A 23,325-nucleotide genomic window follows, 5' to 3' on the forward strand; every position below is an offset into this window, starting at 1 on the left:
TAAGACAATTGGAAAACACAGATATTTTTATTACAACTTATAACAGTAGCAAAATTACAGTTATAAAGTAGCATCGCCAATAATTTTAAGTTTGGGGTGGTCACCACAACATGAAGAATTGCATTAAAGGGTCGTAGCATTAGGAAGGTTGAGAACCACTGTCCTACACAAACAGCTTTTAAGTGTAGAAAATAGGACAAGGTGAGATAGAAAGTAACATTTGTGATGCACCTTTCAAGTGTCAGATGCTGGGTGGATAGTTTTAGATTGTTTGAACCCAACTTATATCTTAAATCCACACAGCCTACTTGTGAGATGCGATGCATATCCCTGTTGCATGAATGAAAAAACAGCAAATCAAGAGAGTTTGGGCAAATTTCCCAAAGTCGCACAGCTAGCTTTCATCAGAGCCAAGCCTCCAATCCAGGTCCAGGTGACTCTCCTGGGAAACTGGTTGTCACTCTATAATGTCAACACAAAACTGAGAATAAAGGAGTGGAAGCACTTGGGACTGAGATGAGCAGAGACGCATTGTTAGACCATGGGGTACCCAAGCCAGATGACAGCTCTATATTATAACCTCTACACTAAAGGCTCAGGGAACATCACAGAAGATACAGTGGGGGAAATTGTGAGGGCCAAAGGACCAGGGCACCTGCTATGGCATAGTGTCTTCTGTATATGATGGAGAAGGTGCATCCGTAAAATCCCTACCATGTCTGCCTAAACAAGACCTGAAAAATGACAACTCCAATTGACATGGCCAGGGAAAATCTCACAAGGCCCCACACTAAATGAAGAGCTGTGGGCAATTAATGACTGTTGAAAGAGGGAGAATGAGTCTGCTCCGGGGACCAGTCCTCTGATAGGTAATACAATCTTAAGTGGTCAGGCTTCATCACATATCACAGGCCTAGCATTAAATAAATTTAGCATGTTGCACTTATAAACTTATAGTGTGTGTGGCAATAAAAAGTAAAGAATAAGAAGCCATTTTTAACTCTGTAATTTGACATTTTATTTTTAAAAATATTTTATTAATTTATTCATATTACATCTCAATTGTTATCCCATCCCTTGTATCCTCCCATTCCTCCCTCCCTCCCTCCCATTTTCCCCTTACTCCCCTCCCCTATGACTGTTCCTGAGGGGGATTACCTCCCCTTGTATATGCTCATAGGGTATCAAGTCTCTTCTTGGTAGCCTGCTATCCTTCCTCTGAGTGCCACCAGGCCTCCCCATCCAGGGGACGTGGTCAAATATGGGGCACCAGAGTTCGTGTGAAAGTCAGTCCCCACTCTCCACTCGATTGTGGAGAATGTCCTGTCCATTGGCTAGATCTGGGTAGGGGTTCGAAGTTTACTGGATGTATTGTCCGTGGCTGGTGCCACAGTTTATGCAGGACTCCTGGGCCCAGATCTGCCTGTCATAATGTTCAAGAAGCCATTTTTTTTTAAAAGATGAGACTCATTCTGGGTTGAAGACATGAGCTAGATGAGAGCCAAAGACGGCCAAGGAGTGGTGCCAGAAGACAAGGCAAGCTGAGTATAGACATGGGGCTAAAAAAGACCAGGTATACTGGGAGCCCATAACAAGGCCACTAGATGGAAAGGCTTGACAGTACACATGAAAAACTCTCTTGGAGGGAGTGTAAGGAGCCATCAAGACCTTTGAGCAAAGGAACAACATTCTTGAACCACCCCCTTAGGAAAATAACCTAGGCTGTGCTTTTCTGGCCACATCCATAACCAGAGACTAAAAGAAATGCCATATACTGTGACTGCCACCAGCATCCCAAAGAAAGAGCAGAGCTTTTAAATGGATTTCAAGGTTATGAACAGACAGTGGTTTTGTTTTTGTTTTTTTCAAATCTAAGCCATGGTTCTTTATGATATGATTTTCCAAATGTCATAGAAAGCAATTCAATGTTAACCTTCAACTGTGCAATTATATAGGCAGGATAGCAGCTTACTCCTGCCTGGATGGCTATAAAACATAGTTCTGGGTTCAAGAAGTCAGGGCAAGGAGTGCTGACTGAATCCGACTTCCCCTTACCAAGGTAGATCTCTGCTTACAAGACTCAGTCTTCTGCCACTGGATCTATTTTAATAGCATAATGAGGGCTGTGCAACACAGCCATCCAACCATCCCTGAGAGTGCACCCCTAAGTGTCTCAAGATGTCCAAAGAACATCAAAGGGAAGGAGAATTATTCTCTGGCTATACCATAGGAGACAGACCCTGATATCCCACTGTTGGAAATAAAAACCCAGGACGGCTCCTACAGTGCCAGTAAAAAATATGGACTCAGAAGATTAACTGGTTCCAATGCGCCAGCCATTAGCCAACCGGAGCCTGGTATTTTACATTGAATAGGATGCCTTTATTAATGCTGCTTGCCAAATTTCCCATGAGCCCAAGGAAGGATCCCCTTGGCCTTCCTCTGCTCAGATCCTTGCACTAAAAGTGAAGCCAACCTAAGGAATCAGAGGAAGGTTCTCCCAAACATAAAAAGCCTACTTTCTGCCAAGATGTTTAACCCTTTGTGACTCCCACGCTGCCTACCCTCACTCCCTAGGATAAGCACAGTGGGGATGGCGCTTACAGTTTTTCAAAGCACTTCCCTGACCAGAAGTGCCTTGTGACCCTGCTTTGTCCCCACAAAGCAAGAGAATTGAATGACAAGGAGGCCAGGTGGTTGTAGCTTCAGCTGGAAATGGCTCCAGTTGTCCCAGTTTTAGATATAGAGACAAAAGAGTCAGAGAGGAGGTAAGCTATCTGCCACACCTCCCGCAGCTGGCCAAGTTCTATACAAGTACAGTTCCAGTTCTTACCTTTCTCTACCAGTGATGAGATTCCCAAAGACTCAGTGAGGTTCCCCAGTGTTGGCCTCTCTTAGTCAGCAAGTCTTTTGAACAGCCACCTGTGCATCAATATCTATATTTGGAAAAACATTCACAAGTCATGGGAATACTTGGAGGAATATATATATATATATATATATATATATATATATATATATATATATATATATATATAGTAGCAACTAATGCAATCTTCTTTAATGAGATTTCCCACCTCTTCTCCCAAAATTCACATTTTAAGTACTTCTTAAAGTTCTCTTATATGATATGCACACACCCCAATCTCCCTCTCCGACTGGACACAAGATCCAGCTTTACCTTGTCAATACAACTGGGAGTGAGGCAGAAAACACCCAAGGGAGCCACGGTTGGGTTGTGTTATTGAACAGTGGATCCTTACATTGATCCCTCCCATGGGTTTCATCTTTCAGATGTCTGTTTGCACCCTCACTTCCCCCGACGCTCTGCATGCCTTGTTGTGGCATTCCATTCCCCATTCCCATCCCGGTTTTGCCTACATCACACACACTTCTGCTCTTCAGTAAGCCTTCTGCAAATTTAAGAAGAGGACTAGATTGTGTGTGTGTGTGTGTGTGTGTGTGTGTGTGTGTGTGTGTGTGTGTGTATACACATATATACATACATACATATATATACATATATACATACATATTTATATATATATATATATATATATATATATATATATATATATATGAAGGTAAGAGAAGATGCCCCCACTGTTCCACAAATAATGGATGGATGGATGAGTGGATGGCCTATATACATAGCATATGAAAGTAGCACGTCCCTTGAGAGTTATCACATGAGCCCAGTGATGGATGTGAACAGAGAAAATTCTTCACAGTTTTCCTATGGAAGATCCCAAACCCACCCATCCTGCGAGCCAAACCTGCCAGGTACCAAAGCAGGTGAGAGGTGGGCATCTTCAGCAATGATGGCATCTAGCTGACTTTCCCCCGAATCCCTGGAGGGGGACACACCATTCCAAAGACAGAGTTGCCCATTCAGGCCTGTCCAAAGCCAAGAGTGCACACCATCCTGCCTTCGCTGCCATCACCTAAGTCAGGAAGCTGAGGTTTGGAAACTGTTAAGCCTCCTGCCTCTCAGTCACGGCTCCCTTGTCACGTCAGTCTGCTGAGCCTAGAAGGGGTTTCTAGTGTGAAAATCACCAATGGCTGGGGTCTGCGACCAGCAGGCTTGGGAATGAAGGCCACCATTACCAAGCATAAGCTTCCTGCTGAGGCCACTGAGTGGAGGAAATAATAATGGAGATTGAGAGGCAGGCTGTACTTGACCCTCTGCGACCCCGTCATTTTTCAGTAGAACCCGATAGGGATCAGTCACATCTGCTCTCAATAGCAAATGTAAAAAATGACCTGCAGTTTTAAGGTCTGAAAAACATAAACTTGTGTTAAAAGACTGACAAAAAAAAAAATTCCTGCTCTCAATAGGATGATGTCATTCAACTACACACACATTGCAATAACAATCGTCTGTCAGATTCCATGCCCTTAGACCTGAGCTCTCCCCTCCGGGGAATCCCAGCAGCCCTGGTCCCACTGTGTGTCAGCTCTGCAGTGGTCACATGGAAGAGCAGCGAGCCCCCAGCCTGTGTAATTAAGGTTGGGTTGCTAAACTTGACTGGGCTCTGAGCTGCAGCGGATATCAACTTACTTCACTCTTCATTTCAAACATTCGGAGAGCTGGTGGGGGGCATAATCTAAGGAAGCTCAGAACAAACTTGGGGATCTGGGGAGTAAGACCACAGCTGGCCAGGGGTCAAGAGGACTTTAAAAGTTAGGAAGCTCCTTGTAAGCCACGTGGGTAGGGCCCTCCAGGCCACTTATTCTGCTTGTGCAGAAGCCAGAAGGTCTCCAGGCTGACCCGAGGATCCATCAGCCTAGAAGAAATAAAGGGCTACCTCCCTCATCCCCCCCCATCTACTTAGAGGCCAGTCTCCCCATCTCGATCCACCTCTGTCTCAGCTGGGCTGGGCTGGAGATTCCTAACTCAGATGGAATTCTGAAAGGGAAGTTTATATTGTCCCAGGCAGCACTAATCAACCCATATGATCTTCATCCTGCAAAGTCCCACACCAGTTATACACAAGCATGACAGTTCCCATCAAAGACACTGCCCTGACCCAAGTGCTGTGTGTACAATGACCCAGCTAAGGACACAAATCCTGGGAGTATATGACCTGAACAGGGAATGTGTCCATGAATTTCTATTACTCTAACAAAATGCTGAATATAGTCAACTTTAAAAGATGAAAAGGCTCACTGCCCTGCAGGCTTCAATTTGCGATCAGTTGACACTGTTTTTTGGGGACCTGTGGCAAGACATTGTGTGATGGTGAGAGTAGGTGGCAAAGTCATTCACTTCTAAGCAGAGGTGAATGAGAGAGAAACTAGGCAGTGCTCCAATAAGCTCTTCAAGGAGCCATACCTCTAATGATATAAAATCTCCCACTGAAGCCTACCTTTTACATTTTCTACCTCCTCTTAACAGAACTATTCTGGGGACTGACCCTTTACTGAATGGGCAACATTGTTAGCTCCACTCAGAATGGTGGTGTTATCAGCCTAAGAAAACCCTACTAAAGTATCATGTCACTAGCTCATTGACCTGCAGAGCACCGTTCAAGCTATCAGTTCTTTAAATATGGATGCTGAGATGACTAGGGATATGATAACCCTCATCACCAGCTGCCTTGTAAATTGCTAAGAGGAGAAAATTTTATTGTGGGTATGTGTTGAGAGAAGCATCTACCCAGAGAATGCTGGGGTATTCTGCACCAAGTTCTGAGCAGTTCTGCTTAAAGGCACAAGAAACTCTTATAGAGAGAGTGGCCCTTGCACCCATTCTTTATGCTCCCACTGGGTGGGTGCTAAGTGCCAAGACATCCAGGCAGTATAGACATGGCACTTGATCCACAAGTCCCATCCACCCCAGAGAGATAATGCAAACCTATCACAGAAAAGAAGAGGCCAGTTGTGGAAACAAAACAACTGGGAGACATTACTATAGATGGGAGTAGGAGAGAACCAAACACTGGTGCATAATGAAGGCCCAATATGATCATTAAATTGGGCATAGATAATAGATGACAACTTTCTAGAAGAATCAACATGGCTATAACTCCAGGACTAAGGCTGGAAGTATTAAAAGGCCCTGGGAAGCAGAGACATGTGAACAGGAATGATCCAGACTGGCTTCAATGGAGCGGGTCATGGCTGTGGTGGAGACCAGTGTTCCAGTCTCAGGTCCCAGGTCCAGATTAACTGGACAGCAAGCGAAGAACTCACTCTGTCTGCTGTCCTGAGTCCTTCCCAGGGCTGAGCAGCTTCCAGCAACAGATAGGAGCTGAGCTCAGGAGCCATAGAGACTTGTCCAAATTTGGATTAAAAAAACAGCTACCCATTGCCTCCTCCACAGGACACATAGCTTCCCTGTAAGTCAGCAGACACCCATAACCAAAGTTCTAAGAAAATAAACAGAGGGGCTATGATTCTGAGGGACACTCGGACTCCCAGGAGACCAGTGTGTTCATGTGGGTCTTCCCTTCCAGGGAACACTGGGTTATAGAGATATTCACAGTTATACTTGCAGCCGCAGCAGCAGCAAACTACTGCCAGTGATGGAGCAAAGGAGTCATGCTCAGGGCTCTCATGGGAATTAAAGGGTATGTGACTGGAACCCAAGAGACAAGCCAGAGGACTCCACCCCCGATGTGCCCCCAAAGGCTCGGACCATCAAACTATGTCCTCTGTCATTCTCAGACCAACCCCGCAATCAGACTCATGAGAATAACAAGGCAATTGGCCCATCCACTCCACTACTGCAGTACCCATGCCAAGTCTGGACACGGCAGCTGCCTTCACTAGCTTTTAGCTTTTGGCAGGATCCATACTGTAGGCAAAAACTCTGGTATTCTGTGGATACAGAGCTAAATTGGGCCACAAAGGACTATCATGGGTGTCTGTGGAGCCACCAGAGCACAGATTGAGGGTTTGGGGGAAGGTGGATGGGTTCTTAAACAGAAAATCAAGAAGGCTGGAGAGGTAGCTTAGTGGTTAGAGCAATTGCTGTGTAGGCGTGAGAACCTAAGTTCAAATCCTCAGAGCCCACATTAAGTCTCCCTATGTGGACAGAATGCTAGCAGCAGGTGTGGTCACTGTATAGTAAGTATGGTTCAAGGAGGCAGGTGATGATGACAGGGTGTCAGTTGATAAAGCATGACCCCTTGTCTTCAAACAGTTCTAAGTTATTAGAAGAAGAGAGACAGGCTCTGTTGACTCAGTAATTCTAAATCTATACAGGGAGATAGGCAAGGGCGGATATTCTGTTGACTTCTAGTCCAAAGGACTTGCAAATGGCAGAGCATTGAGGAGCATTGCAAAGGTTCAGAGATGCAGAGGTATAGACAGCTCCCTAGCTTTAAGAGAGTGAGAGGCATTCTCAACACAGGAATATCGAATGGCTGAGAAACACTTAAGAAATGCTCAACATCTTTAGTCATCAGAGAAATGAAAATCAAAGCAACTCTGAGATTCCATCTTAACTCATTAGAATGGCTAAGATCAAAAATTCAAGTGACTTCTCCACAGTTGAGTGGAGAGTGGGGTCTGACTTTCACATGTACTCTGGTGCCTCATATTTGACCACGTCCCCTGAATGGGGAGACCTGGTGGCACTCAGAGAAAGGATAGCAGGCTACCAAGAAGAGACTTGAAACCCTATGAGCATATACAAGGAGAGGAAGTCCCCCTCAGTCACAGTCATAGGGGTGGGGAGTAAGGGGAAAATGGGAAGGAGGGAGGAATGGGAAGATACAAGGGAGGGGATAATCATTGAGATGTAATATGAATAAGTTAATAAAATAAAATTTTAAAAAATTCAAGTGACACACTACATGCTAGCATGGATGTGGAGAAAAAGGAACACTCCTTCATTGCTGGTGGGAATGCAAACTTGTGTAACCACTTTGGAAATCTATCTGGTGCTATCTCAGAAAACTGGGAATAGGGCTTCCTCAAGACACAGCTATTTCACTCCTTGGAATATACCTGGAAGATGCTCCACCACACAACAAGGACAGATGCTCAATCATGTTCATAGCAGCCTTATTTATAATAGCCAAAACCTGGGAACAGCCTAAATGTCCCTCAGTTGAAGAATGGATAAAGAAACTGTGGTACATTTATACTACGGAATACTACTCAGCTATTAAAAACAAGAAATTCCAGAAATCTGTGGACAAATAGATGGAATTAGAAATGATCATACTGAGTGAGTTAACCCAGAAGCAGAAAGACTCACATGGTATATACTCACTTATAACTGGGCACTAGCCTAAAAGGCATGTCCCACTTAAGTCTTCACTTATCAGGAGATTGGGATAGATGTGAGGACATCCTACTCAGACTCTAGGTAAGAGAAATATAGGATATGGGGAAATAGAAGGACCCAGAGGGTTCTAGAAACCTACAAGAAGAACACCATGATGGGTAGATTGGGGCTCAAACTGTTGCACTAACCAAGGACAATACAATAGTAAACATCGAACCCCTACTCTGATCTACCCAATGGACAGGACATTCTCCACAGTTACGTGGAGAGTGGGGACTGACTCTGACATGAACTCTGGTGCTCCATATTTGACCACCTCCCCTTGGTGGGGAGGCCTGGTGGCACTCAAAGAAAGAATAAGCAGGCTACCAAGATGAGACTTGATAGCTTATGACCACATAGTAAGAGAGGAAGTCCCCCTCAGTCATAGGCCCAGGGGAGGGGAATAGGGTGAAAGTTGAAATGAGGGAGAAATGGGAGGATACAAGAGATGAGATAACAATTTAGTTGTAATCTGAATAAATTAATAAAATTAAAATTAAAAGAGAATGAGAGGCAGATGCAGAGAGAGCTAGGGTCCAGGAACCAGACAATGTGCCCCATGGCCTCTGCCAGTGACCCTCTGCATGCCAACCCCAGGCTGAATGGTAAATAGCATAGCCTAGGTGATTTCTAATGTCCTGTTCCATGCTGAGCAGTGAGGCTCCAAGCTTAAATGAGAAAACTGTTAACAAACCTGCCAGGAGTTTGGAAGAACTGATCTCTGTCAAGTTCTATTTAAGTACATGTATTACACCATTACATTCCAATAAGTCTGTTAATTACCCCTAAATCTAGAGGTTTGCTGAGCCATAGACACCAACACAGACATGAATTCTGACACAGACATGGACAAAGACATGAATATTAACATGAATGCAGACACAGATACCAGCATGAACAGGAACACTGACATGGGGATAAACATGGATACAAACACAGATACTGACACAGATAAAGACATTAAGGCAGACAGTGACATGAACATGAAGTTTGCATAGATATAGGCCAAGTATGGTTTTCCAGTTTTCCATTAGAGGTCTACATAGACACGTGCACACACATGCATGCACATGTGTGTGTGTGTGTGTGTGTGTGTGTGTGTGTATGTGTATATGTGTGTGTATTGTGTATTTGTGTGTCTATGTGTATGTGTGTGTATGTGTATATGTGTTTTTGTGTATGTGCTTATGTGTGTATATACGTACATATATATGTGTGTATGTATACAAGTGTATGTGTGTATATTGTATATGTGTGTATATAAGTGTGTGTATGTGTGTATGTGTGTATGTGTGTGTATATAAGTGTGTGTGTGTGTGTGTGTGTGTGTGTGTGTGTGTGTGTGTGTGTAGCTTTTGAGTTCATGTCCTACATCTCACATACCAAATTCCTTTCACCCTTCTAACCCCATCTCAAGAACCTCCCCCTCCCAAGAGCTTTCTCTGACCTCAGAGGAAAGGAACTCCCCTAAATTCCAGCGAATTGTCCCCTGAGCTACCCATGACCCCATTGTGACAACTGCTTACTTATCACCTTTCAAATTCTCCCATGGGGCAGAGAATTTATCTTTCATGAGCAGAGGCTGCCCAAGACACCTGTGTCTCACACTGATGTTAGAAGGTGCCAGTCACCAGCATGCTCCCTGCACAAGACACAGAATAAATGCTCAGTTTGGCTACAGAGCCCTCCATAAAAAGCAGGCACTTTGACCTGAATCTCTAATCTTACGGAAAAAAAGTCTCTCAAGATTCATTTCGAAAAACTTAAATGAAAATTTTGAAGCCAATGCAGAGAAAGGGAGAAGGAGGGTGTGGTGTAGAGAAGTGAGGAGAGAAAATTGATTAATATTAATTAATTAATTAATTAATTACGAATCAGAGAGTAGGCACAGATTTCTTAGGCTGAGTGTACAAAAGACAAAAAATAAATATACTGAGTTTTTTTCATATTAGAAGGTATACAAAAATGAAGATAGGCCAGAGAAAACATACATACATAAAGCATACATTTAACAAATTACTCAGAAGTTGGTTTTTGGGGCCAAGGAAATGGCTCACTGGGCAAAAGTAGTTGCTGCCAAGCTTGGTGACCTGAATTCAATCCCCAGGACCCACACTTGTAAGTTGCCCTCTGACTTCCACAAGCATGCTATGGCACAAGCTCACACATCCACAGGAAGGTAGGGGGGAGGAATACATGCACACAAGCAAATAAATTAAAATGCAGTTAGAAACTTTTAAGGTCATTTTTAAAAATACAAAACAAGACAGGAAAAGGTCTTAATCAATGTCTCATGAAAAAGCAATGTAAGTGGCTGGTAAGCAAGCACGTCAATACAAATAGGTAATTCCAACTGAAACAGCAATGGCTTGTAGTTACCCACCTACTAGAACGGTCCAGATTGCTTTTAAAAATGCCAATATCGGATGCTGGAAAAGGAAGAACCGCAACCATGTTCTTCATATGCTGGTGATATATGCAGAAGATAATACAATTAGTTTGAAAAACTGTTTATAAACGTCTTACAAAGCATATACACTCTTAACCATGTGACTACCTTATGACCTGTCAATTTTACCCCTGAGTAATTTACCTTAAAAAAAATGAAAACTGTGTCCACAGAAAGTGGAAACTTGTGCCCACTCAGATGTGAATACTAACGGCAACACTGTGAAAGTTCCCAGCTGCTAACAACCCACAAAGTCTATCAAATAGAAACTAGATAAACAACCCATTCTGGTTAGAAATACCTGAAAAGAGGGAATCTCAATTGAGAAATTGCCTCTATCAGATTAGACTGTGGATGTGTCTGTGGAGGCACTTTCTTGATTGACAACTGATATCAGAGAGCCTAGACCACTGTGGGAGGTGCCATCCCTAGGCAGGTGGCCCTGGGACATACAAGAAGATAGCAGAGCACCAACCAAGGACAATACAAGCAGTAAACATCGAACCCCTACTCTGATCTAGCCAATGGACAGGACATTCTCCACAGTTGTGTGGAAAGCGGGGACTGATTCTGACATGAACTCTGGTGCCCCATTAGTGGCCACTTCCCCTTGGTGGGGAGACCTGATGGCACTCAGAGAAAGAATAAGCAGGCTACCAAGATGAGACTTGATAGCCTATGACCATATGGTCGGGGAGGAGGTCCCCCCTGGTCATAGACCTAGAGGAGGGGAATAGAGTAAAAGCAGAAGGGAGGGAGGAATGGGAGGATACAATTGATGGGATAACAATTTAGATGTAATCTGAATAAATTAATTTTTAAAAATTTAAAGATACTTAAAAAATAAACACATTTCAAAGGAAAACAAGAAGAAGAAGATAGTAGGGCAAACAGAGAAAGCAAGCTGTAACTAGCATTGTTCGTGGCCTATTCTTCAGTTCCTGACACTAGGTTCCTGCTTTTAGACCCTGCCGTGGCTTCCCTTGGTGAGAGGCTATGATCTGTGAGCTAATTAAAGTTCCTTTCTCCCACAGTTGCTTTTGGTCACAGTTTTATCACGGCAAACAGAAATATAAACCAGAGCACAAACTGGGGCTGACCCAAGAGTGGAATAACATAAGAAATGAGGAGTGAATTGCTTGATATGTACAACAAATAAGTCTCAAAAAAAATCATGCTAAGCTAAGGGAACAGAGGAAAACAAAGTCCATGCTGTTTGATCTATTCTGTATGAACTTCAAAGGCAGGCAAAATGACTCTGAGGATTGCACTCAGGACCACGGGCTTTGGGTTTCAGTTTTCCTGCAGGGGATGAGGAACCGGAGGAAAGGGGCCCTGGGAAACTCTTGCAGATGAGGACCAGGCATCACGTTCTGATGAGCTTCTACGTACATGGCTGTATCTACACTTGGCGATTCACTGAAGTGCACACTTCAGTTACATGCATTTGTAGTATGTAATTATATCTCAATTAATTTGAAAGGAATGCTTAAAATTAACTCAATAATTATTACAAGATGTCTTTTATGTGCTAGGCTTTTGACTAGGGACTGGGGGATATAGCCAGGATAAGGCATGCCCCATCTCAAGGAAAATGACCAAGAATTCATCTTTTTTCTATTTTCCATATGATGAGAATCTTCGTGATTGAAACCCATATAAGCTCTACAGTCACACACACACACACACACACACAGACACACACAGACACACACAGACACACACAAACACACACACACACTACATGCACATACACACCCCCATGTGCAGATGTGCATTCACATACAGCACACATTCACACACCACATGTGCATACCTACATACCACATAGACACACACACTACATGCATATACATGCATCCATATGCCTACATGCATACATACACAACATACATTCATACATTGCATGCACATAAAACCCCCCACATGTACACATACACACACACATCCCACATGTACACACACACTCTCACATTCACACACACACACACACACACACACACACACACGCACACCATGTGCACATACACAAGCAACAAGGGCTCCTCCCCTGATGTCCCCAGTCTCTGTTACATGGTAGTATGTAAATATCTAAGTAACAAGAAATGTCCTGAAACTGTACACCTTCACCCAAGGCTCCCGTAAAAAGGTTTCCAGGATCATCCTTCCAACTCTAGCATGGCTCCCAGAGTCCTCAGCACGAATGCCGCACCCTGTCTATCATGCCAAGAAAGGTAGCAGATCTCCTTCTCATCGTCAAGCCTTGCCTGCAGAGCTGCAGCAGAGGGGACACTGACCTGCTGGCTCTCAGCTCCCCCACTAACGCCCCTCCCAGGGGGAGAAGAAATCTAAACAAGAGCCCATTCTCACAGGCACTGCTTCCAGGAATAGCCAACTTCCAGAACTGCACTGTGTGGTGTGAATAAGGGAAAATTCAGAATTCCAAACGGCAAGGTCTACCACACATTTATCTCACTGAGTGTATCATTTTTAAAAAGGACATGAGGCGGTACATGGAAAGGACCTGAGGGCACTCACTACCAATGTGGGGTAACCGCCAGCTATTGCCACTGATTTTCCTAGCCAGAATCTGTTGCAGGTCACGTTCTGCTTTCAAAATAAAAATCATACATGAAGAAGCCTCTTACTCGTTCCCTCTCATTCTTCATCTGTAAAATGGCTGTTCTAGTTACCGTCCTGCTGCTTCAAATAGGCACCATCACCTCTGCTGCATCAAATAGGCAATTTTTATAAGAGAAATCATTTCATTGGGGGCTTGCGTACAGTTTCAGAGGTTAGATTACTCTCGTGTTAGAGAGCATGGCAGTATACAGGCAGATGCTGGAGACACGGTTGAGAATTCTGCAACCTGATGTGCAAGCAGTGAAGAGAGACTGAACCTGGTCCAGGATTTTGAAAGCTCAAAGCCCAACCCCGTACCACACCTTCTCCAACAAGGCCACACCCACTCCAACAAAACCACACCTGCTCATCCTTCTCAGATAGTGCTACTTCCTATATTCAAATATATGAGTCTAGGGGGGCTGTTCTTAGTCAAACACCACAATGGGCATAACATCCGGAGCCTCCCCTACTCCACAGAAGTGATGCCTGCGGGGCTCTGTAGGGAGAGGACATGGATGTGAAAGCATCAGCAAGCACTGAAGGCTACACACTTAGCATGTTTTGTGGCTTCAAGGGTTATTTGTTCTATGAAGAAAAGGGCCTGGCTTATAACACTGGCTCCATGAAGCCGGTGTGAACTGGGGAAAGTGTCCCACTTCTCTAAGCCAGCATCCACAGCTACAGAGTAGGAATGTTACTATCACCCCGATGTTTGCAATGAAGACTAAACAGATGACTGCAAAGCCTTCAGCAAACCACCTGGTGCATGGGTAGCATTCAGTCAGTGTGACTCGCATCAACTCCTATATAAAAAATTAAAAAAATAAAAATTAAAAAAAAAAACGAACCGGGCCTGGTGGCACACGTCTTTAATCCCAGCACTCAGGAGGCAGAGGCAGGTGGATCGTTGTGAGTTCAAGGCCAGCCTGGTCCTGCCTGAGCCTTAGTGAAGGAGGGAGTGGAACTCCTATGTTAGCCAAGTCCAAGCCACACACAGTAAACCCCGTTTTCCAGGAACCCTGCAAATATTCCGGTGCAAACATGGTGACTTTGCCTCCAGGGCCAAAGTGAAATCAAGAAAGGGGAGTAGCTTTTTACATTTAATTTTTTTTTTTTGGACCAATGTATCTATTTCTTCAATCATATCTTCTACACTTGTGTTGCCTTTGCTGAGTAGATAGGAATTGGGGAGCTGTGCTGTTAAGGGTCCTTAGAGTTGGAGCTCCAGCCTGTGCAATGTAAGCTAGAAAGGATGTGATTCCCAGCAAGGGGCTAGGGTGCAGGAAAAGAGAGTATCAAGGTTGTGGAATGCTATGTGAGGTGACAAGAGTATAAGGCCTCGGAACCTTCTCTGAAGGCTCAAAGAACTCAGGGAAGAGATGAAAGCCCATGAGTTCTGCGAGACTGTGGCTGGAGCTGGGGAGATTTCCCCCACCCCACCCCACCCCTGCATGGCAGAGTATTTGCTACATATGCAGAGGCATGGAGCTCCGCCCCCAGCACCTATATATGAAGCCGGACATCACTATACATGCACTTATAACCCCAGTGCTGTGAGAGGCTGAGACAGGCAGATCAGCATAGACTGCTGTCAGCCAGTCTAGCTAAAATGGCAAGCCCTGGGTTCCACAGGTCCAGTGAGAAAGCTTGTCTTGAGAAATTACAGCACAGAGTAATAGACTAGGATATCTTACATCCTCTTCTGGGCCCCATATGTGTGTGCACGGGTGTGTACATGGGAACACATACATACACACACAGACAGGACACACAGGAGGGAAGGAGGGAGGGAGAGAAGGAGGGAGGGAGAGAGAGCAAGAAAGTAAGCAAGCAAGAGTGTGTGTCTGTGTGTGTGTCTGTGTGTGTGTGTGTCTGTTTGTGCATGCATGTGTGTGTGAGAGAGAGAGAGAGACTGACAGACAGACAGACAGAGACAGAGAGAGAAAGAGAGAGACAGAGAGAGACAGACAGACAGAGAGATAGACAGAGACAGAGATAGACAGAGAGACAGAGACAGAGACAGAGAGAGAGAGAAGGAGGGAGGGAGGGAGGGAGGGAGGGAGAGAGGGAGGGAGAATTCTAGAGCCCTGGAGAGTAGATGCCATTTCTGTTGCCTGCACTAATGCCCCAAGAGGCTAGAAGCAGCTGAGGACAGGTACGGCGGACATATGGACACAGGCCAATAGCACTGAGCACTAGCTTAAGCTATGAGAAGCCCGGAACAATCCCCTGGAGGGCCACTCAGGAAGGAAGCTGGACTCATCCCCACCTCTGGGTTCCCAAGACACTGGAAGGTGGCGGCACACAAGAATGTTGCTCTCCACAGCCACAGGGACACTTCCTGTCAGTTCACATAATTGAGTATTACAGTATTTAAATTACAAATTGAGGCTTATTTTTACAGGTGTCATTTTAAATATAACACGAAATTTCTTGACATTACATCAGCCCCTCCACACAAACAGCTGCACGAGGCCGCCTGCATGTGGAAGGCACATGGCCGAAGTGGGTCATGTTACAGCACGCTTTTCACAAGCACAGGGACACTGAATGAGCATGGGAGTCAGTGAAGTAGTAGTGTGGGTCATATGACTGATCAAGAGTGTGCACAACACTGGGAGTCTGTATAGGTGGGTGTTAAAATGTGTGCAGTAGTGAGCACATGGATCCGTGTATGCCTATGTGAATAAAGGTGTGAGGTGCATGAAAAAGAGTCAGAATGCATGTCCAACTCCCTTGCTGGAGGCCCCAGCCCCATTGGATTTAACTGCACACAGGACAATCAATAGAAACTGGCTGGTCTCTGTCTCCCTCAGCTAACCATGGGGCTCTCAGTACATGGGCAAGCTCCTCTGCAGGGTAGAGGGGCTGCTAACAGCACCCAAGGCAGTGCTGCAGTGCCCTCCAGTGGACATTGTCCCCACCCCAACCCCTAGTAAGACTCACAAGTGAAAAGATCCTGTGACTGGACCCCCAAGACTAAGCCCATCAGCCACCCTTTCGAGCACCCATGAAGAGCCTGCCCAGTGGCTCCCTCACCTCCCTAAAGCAAAGACTCAGAGGTGCTAAAGGCATAGCTTGACTCCTCCATTGGACCTCCAGCCTTTCTGCTGCTGGGCTAGTCACGGCCTAAAGTCATATGGCTTCCTCCTGCTGTGGAAATGTCTTCACCTGAGTCATTCTATCAGCCTCACGCAGGAAATTTCCACCTACCTCACAGCACTGGAAAGGAGAGAAGCACCCAAGACTTTCTTCAGGGTGCAAGTAGCTTTCCAAGAGGCCTCAGAGCTTCAGTCTATCTGGGAGGTCCAGAGGACAAACCTTAGGCCAGGATTCCCCTACTGGGCCCATCATGTAAAAGAAAGAGATGACTCTACCGGGTAGGAACGAGTTTCCTTGATCTTTCATGGAACCAGTTTCAATGGTCTTTGGAGAAAGAGATGAGCAGAGAGTAGGAAGCTTCTCTGTCTAATTCCACTGAAGCAAGTCTTGGCCTAGAAACAGTTTTCTGGAGCAGAGCACTGTGTAGGTGGTAAGTGGTCAGCTCAAATATAGCAACCCCTCTGGAAGGTTATTTATAGGGTGGGAAAGAGGGGTATCATGAAAAGGAGGCGCAAACCGGACAAAAGGATTCTCTGGGCTGACACCTGAGCAAGATACCGTTCATGGCACTAGCAAGCACCCACCAGGCCAAAGGGCAGTGTGAAGCTGCAAGGGCAATGGCTAGGCCTCTGCCAGGGTCCATGGTCCAGAGGGAACTGCCATTACCAAGGGCACTGATGGAGGGGATGCTACAGAAAAATGCATGGGGCATTCAACAGCAGAAAGCTTCAAGATCATAGGGGACCAGCCATATTCCAACATCCCTCTTAGAACTACTAGCCTCATGTGTCCCAGCAAAAAGCCCAATGTTTCCCACATCCAACCCAGAAAGAGTCTATGGTGTCCAACACATCTGGAAGGAGGAGGAAGCCAGAAGCATGTGCACAGTGTGAAAAGGAACAGAATGGTCAAGAGTCCAGCTGTTTCCCCAGGTTCCAAATCCAAAACACCAAGAACAGAGAATGTTAGCCAAAGGTCTCCAAAGAGGGCTTTTACCTGGCTGGGACCAAAGTGGCGATGGCTGCTCATTGCTGAGGCAGGTAACCAGCATCTTCTCCACAGGCCTCAGAAGTTCCTATCTAAGTTAGGCACACCCGTTCCTCCTGTCCTTCTAACCTGTCGCCATGCCAAGGCTAGAGAGAACAGGCTGGGAGAGAAAGCCAGATCTCCACGCTTCGCTCTGTATGGGAAGAAAGCAAGAAGAAATACCCAAAGGTTGGAACTGTCGATGGCTACTGCCCGACTGATCTATGTCCACTATTATCTCCTAGGAGGCTTCTTCCTAGTTTGGGATCTTTCTCTCTGACATTTTTTTAATGGCCTCATTCCTCTGCCTCTTATTGCTGTCCCTTTTTGTCACCTGTTTAGCATTAGAGCACAAGAGAATCTTGTCGTGCCACAAGCCCTTCGCTGGTAATCACTAATCTTGTCCTAGCTTTGACCTGAGCTCCCTGCCAAGCTCTGGTCCCACCTGTCCCTTCTCCATGTGTACTTCACTTCTCTGAGGAGCTTCAGCGCTCAGATAGTTATAAACATGGCAGGAAGTCCAGCCCCACACTGATAGCGGCGGGACAGGAGGTGTATATGGGCATAGCCACATGTGCACAGCACGGTTGCTGTTCCTTAGAAGCCATCCACATTGGTTTTTGAGGCAGAGGCTCTCACTGGGACCTGGAGCTTGCTGATTAGGCTAAGCTAGCTAGCCAGCAAGCCTCAAGGATCTGCTTGTCTCTGTCTCCCTGTAGCTCATACCGTTACATTTAGCATGGTGTGTAGATGTTGTAAGTCAAACTCAGGTCCTTATGCTTGCAGGACAAACGATTTACTGACTAGCTATGTTTTCCATCTAAAAATGGAAGACTAGAGCACTGTGTTGAGAATGCATCCTGCATTGTTTCATCAAACTCTTGTCTTAGTCATGTGAGTGAGCATGATGTATGTATCTAAGCATGTGCAAACACACATAAGGTCGAAGTATACTGTTCAGTGTGTTTCTCACTCTGTGTCGTAGTTCCTAATCTTTGAAAGGTGTTTGCCTGACTCTCTAAGTCTTCCTGCAACCATTGCAGTAACTCTGACCTGTTCTCCCCGTCTTTCATGTCATGGCCACCAGTGAGTCCTCATGTCCCACTTTACTGACAAGCAGCTAGTGGGTCTTTGGATACTAGAGAGCCTGTCATGGGGCGGGCTACCTGGCCAGGGTAGTGGAGAAGAGCCCCCAGAATGCTTTTGCCATGTGTCTCCTGCTTCACTGAGTTGCTTCTGTCTGTCCTTCAGAAATGATGTGTCCCAAAAGAGGCTTAATGGCTCCTTCCTCTTTGAGCTGCCAGGTTAGTGCCTTTGTCTACAGAATTAGCACAGGTGCACCTGCAGGCTGGTGTCCTCATTAAACTATTTTCTGCATCTTGATCTTTTAGGGATGGCTCCAGGGGAACCTTTCAAAAGAAACACTTCATTTGCAGTGGGCTCTCCAGATTGGAATGGGTGGTCCCCATTTCCTCAGAAGAGGTGAGAGGAAACCCAGATCTCCTCAGTGTAGCTCAACCAGTTCACATAGACATGAAGTGGTCAGAGCTGAGTCTCCCCTAGGACATCCTCTCACCGGCATTCTCCTGTGCTACCCATTCCTTGCTGGCATTCTCTCCATGGATGGGCCTCCGAGCAGTGCAGCCAGCTCTAGTCTGGCTATCTCTCCTCTGCCACAAAGGATCTCTGTGAGAGAAAACATTCACAAATGGTGTCATCATAGGGGGAGGACGTATTATTCACTAGAAGTTCCCTGACATCATCCTTGTAAAAAATCTGTCATCTCTACTTCTGGTTAGCACCCATTGTTATGCAATATATAGCTCAGGGTTCAGTTTGCCATGGCTGTCAGGCTAAGAAGGGATGGATACAAAATGTCCTCTCAGTTGACAGATACCAGGTTAAAATAAAGAATGAAGAAGACATATTTGGGTCTTTGGTCACCGATTCACTTACCATCTTCTGGGAAGACGGTTTCTCTAGTACAAAATTGGCCAATAACAAATTGATGGCGCCAAGTAGCAGTGTTGAGGATCAGAATTTAAGTCCAAGAATTTAAAGAAAGATGTGGACAGAAGGGCTGGGGAAGGGGATTCCAAGAAATAAAGGTTATGATAAGATCTTAGAAAATGGTAATGGTAAAGGTGTACAGAGATCAGGAGGGCAGAAGTAGAGACTCCATGCAGGGAAGATGGCATGAACAAAGGAGGAAGACGGAAACTGTAGGGCATGTTTATGGGAGAGGTTATTTTAGTGAAGAGCTTGCAAACCCCATGAAAAACTGAGCCAAGAAAACCAGTATGGAGACTCTAAGTCCAAGCACTGTCTGAGGAACTCAAGGAAGCTGAACCTTGGGTCAGAACCCGCATATGATGTGGAGAGGGGCAGTGAACTGAAGCAAAGCTCAACATCAGCCTCCTGCCTTCCCTCTTTCAGTTTCCCCTAGACAAATAGCATGCACACTGACTCTTCTTTCCCTCTCTGCCTCTCTTCCTCCCTCTCTTTCTCTCTTCTCTCTCTCTCTCTCCTTTCCTCCCTCTCCCTTTTTCTCTACTCCATACTCTTCCTCCCCATATCCCTCCTGCTCACACCCAGCACATATTTGCTGAGTGCCCACTCTACTGGATACTGCACTGCATAGGTTACATGACATGCATTCCTCCATCAAGGGTTGTGGAGTCTAATGAAAATCACAAGCAAGGCTAGATTTTCTTTCAATAGAGTCAGCTAGAGCTGATTACAGAAAGAGAATGACCAGAACTCAGGGGTGGCATCTTCCTCAATGTAGGACAAACGTGATTTCCAGTTATAGCTATAACTGAGCTGAAAGGAAAAGTAGATTTGGCCAAGGGAAGAATTAAGAGAGGGTATCCCATCAAGAAAGTAGCATGGCTCAGAGAAAGCTTAGGAACTATATTTGGTGTGGAATATTCTTAAAACAAGTCAAAGTTTCTAGAATGATTTTAATTCCAATTCTGCCTCAAAAAAAAAAAACACATGGAAATCCATCTAATAATAGGCAGAAGGGAAGAATGGAAACCCTTTCCTTGTGTAGGGCTAGTACAAGGAAAAGAAATACTCACCTGGACCAAGAGAAGGCAGGTATTCCTTGATGTGTGGGAGTGGCATTACCTCGCTGATGCTCCTGGAACCCTCACTAAAAGGCCTGACCAGAGCCAGGCACATTTTCTTGCCTTAACATTCATCCTTAGAAGCTTTCCTGTGACCTTTTCTGGAAAGTAAAAGACAAGTATGCTTTGATACAGTTGTTCCCAGACCATCTTCCCAAAGAACCACATTGGCCTTGGCCCTGGCCTGGAGAAGGGATGAAGGTCTCAGGGGCCTGAGTTAAAGGAAGTCCTAAAGGAGGATTTCCAAAGAACAAGGAGGGATCGGAGTTAAACCTCTCAACTCTGAGGCTGTCTTCAGCAAAAACAGGTTTGTCAAGAATGTTCCAGTTCACTCCAGTTATTGTAGTAGCAGAGACTTTTTAAATAGGAAGAAATAATTCTCCTTAGAAAGGTAAAAGGTGACTCATTAAGACAGAATACAAGGGTTTTATTTTAATTTAGATGTGGATAAAAAAATAAACACTGTGATTTCACAAGTGGAAGGCAAAGAATGGACTAACCTCTCTATCTCTGATATCTAGTCATCATAAAACATATTTCCAAAGTTGGCTTGAAGTATGGGCAAAATACGGAAAATAGATAAAAATGAAGTAAGAACGAGCATTATAAAAGCAAAGCCAGCTGACTAGGGAAAGCAGAAACCTCAAAGGTTCACTGCTCTCTATGTTCTCCAGCATACAGCCCTTAATGCCAAATGATGCATCCCACTATGCAAGAAGAAACCTGTAAGGACTTGGCCTTGGGCCTGTACTCTGCCACCTTGCTCAGGAGGAGCTACCTGTATGTATATCTGATGATACTCATGAGGCCAGAAAGGACAAAGGTCATCACCACACTGTTGTTCCCTGTGATGCGTCTTTCCCCACATCCATATCCTACTTCCCAATGAGACAATGAATACTTTAAGAGCAGGGACCATACTTCACAGATAGATCAAGAAAAATGAGTTGATGCGGATTTTCCCTAACCTGGAATCCCCAAAAGATGCATTGCACACAAGCCCTCCCTTCTGCCCCAGCCTTCCTGCCTGGTACATGGCCTCTGCCTCCTCTCCTAGGACAACAACACAGACCTGTTGATCCCAGCTCCAGTAAGGTGAGCTTGGTGAGAGGTCTTTGTGAGACAATTCCTCCTCACACATGGATTTAAATCCTTAGGGCACCCGAACTGTTCCTTCCCATCCCTCCACGTAGCTCAGGTTTATCCAGCATAGTTTCAAACACTTAGATGTCTCCTTCTCCAAAGGCCTACTATTTCACAATTTTGACATTTTTGTTCCTTTGATCATCCAACATCCACATTGTATACATGTGTATATATGGATAATGCTTGTGCATATATGTACATAGTTCTGACTGTAAAGGCAGGCATGAGTGCCACAGCACACGTTTTGACTTTGAGGGTAACCCTAGGTTTCAGGCCTTGCCTCCCACCTTAATTTTCAGAATAGAGCTTCTATTTTGTAGTTTGCAGCTGTGTGTACCATAATGACTGGCCCTTGCCTCCATCTCACTCTAAGAGTCCTGGGAATACATAATGTACTGCCATAGTACATGCGTGTCCTACCATGCCTGGCTTGATCTGGGTTCTGGGGATTTGAACTATGGTCTTCATGTTTGTATAGCCAGTTCTTTACCCACTGAGTCAGCCATCTCCATGGCTATACACTTATATTTGAGTTCAATATAGAGATGTGATAATGGGCACACATCACCCTCAAATGTTCATCTCAGTAAGGAAGCAGACAATGATTTGTAACTCAGAGACCAATGGGAATCTCCTATTTTGTACCTCTATGTCTGTTGAATATCTGGCCCCCACCCTTGGGAATGCCTCTAACATGTACCACTGTTGTCCAAGGAAAGATCACATTCTGAGGTCAGCTCATCGACTCGTGACATCCTTTTCTTCAGTGTGTTCTAATTGTTATTTTCACCACACAAAACTCACACATGAACCCACCAACATTTCTGGCCTTATTCCACTAAAATTATAAATGTCTCAAAACTGCCCACAACTTTAATTCAGCCTTAGAATGGCTGTGATCATCCACCAGGTATTCAACCATCTTTACCTACTCTGATTTTTCCAGTCTATTTTCACTGATGCCTGCATTAATGCCCAGTTCTTTATTTTCTAGTGCTAGGAATGCTGGACGTAAAAATGGTAAGTCCCTGAATTTTGTGCATTAGGCAAGTATTCTGCTATTTAGCTATATCCCCAACCCCTTTATTACTTTTTATTTTGAAATATAGTCTTATTAGGTTGCCTGGAAAACTCCTACCTATGTGTAAATGCCATTGTACTCACAGCCTAGAACTGTCCCTCAATAGTCCCCAAGCTCAATGTATATATGTTATCTCAGAATCACCTGAGGACTCAAAAGGTAATAAATGAGGGAAGGCAACCATATGTTTTTCTTGACATTATAGGAAATTGGAAATAGAAGACTGTGGCAGCCATTACATGAAGCTACCCAGAGCCAACACTACCCATAACTTCTCTCTCCCTGATGCTGTGGCATCCCTTGAAGCAGAGGTCCAGGTCTGACCACAGCTGCTCAACCTGATGGCCTCTACCTGGACCACTGAGTTTTAACCTCAGCATTGCAGCATTCTTCTGGCCTGAGAAAGGGTTCCTCGGTTTGTTCTCTTGCATATACATAGCCATTTATCAAATCCAGGAAAGCCAAACAAAAATGTAACATCACT

The 23,325-nt window shown here is 44.9% G+C and overlaps 1 long non-coding RNA gene across 3 annotated transcripts in view; it reads right to left on the bottom strand.

Moving 5' to 3' along the window:
- Positions 1–2,795: 2,795 nt before the first annotated feature.
- LOC311603152 overlaps positions 2,796–23,325 on the bottom strand; it is a 108,406-nt gene continuing 87,876 nt past the window's right edge. For 2 of the 3 annotated variants that reach the window (XR_014780973.1, XR_014780974.1), the window contains 4 exons: positions 19,060–19,169; positions 17,454–17,637; positions 10,665–10,747; positions 2,796–2,936 (listed from right to left, as the gene is read on the bottom strand). This is a non-coding gene — a long non-coding RNA (uncharacterized lncRNA). Of the gene's footprint in view, positions 2,937–10,664; positions 10,748–17,453; positions 17,638–19,059; positions 19,170–20,566; positions 20,711–23,325 lie in introns of those variants that run through there. The other variant, XR_014780975.1, reaches the window with a different exon arrangement.

Source organism: Acomys minous (assembly GCF_964271855.1).
Source record: "Acomys minous genome assembly, chromosome: 8".
Classification (NCBI taxonomy): domain Eukaryota; kingdom Metazoa; phylum Chordata; class Mammalia; order Rodentia; family Muridae; genus Acomys; species Acomys minous.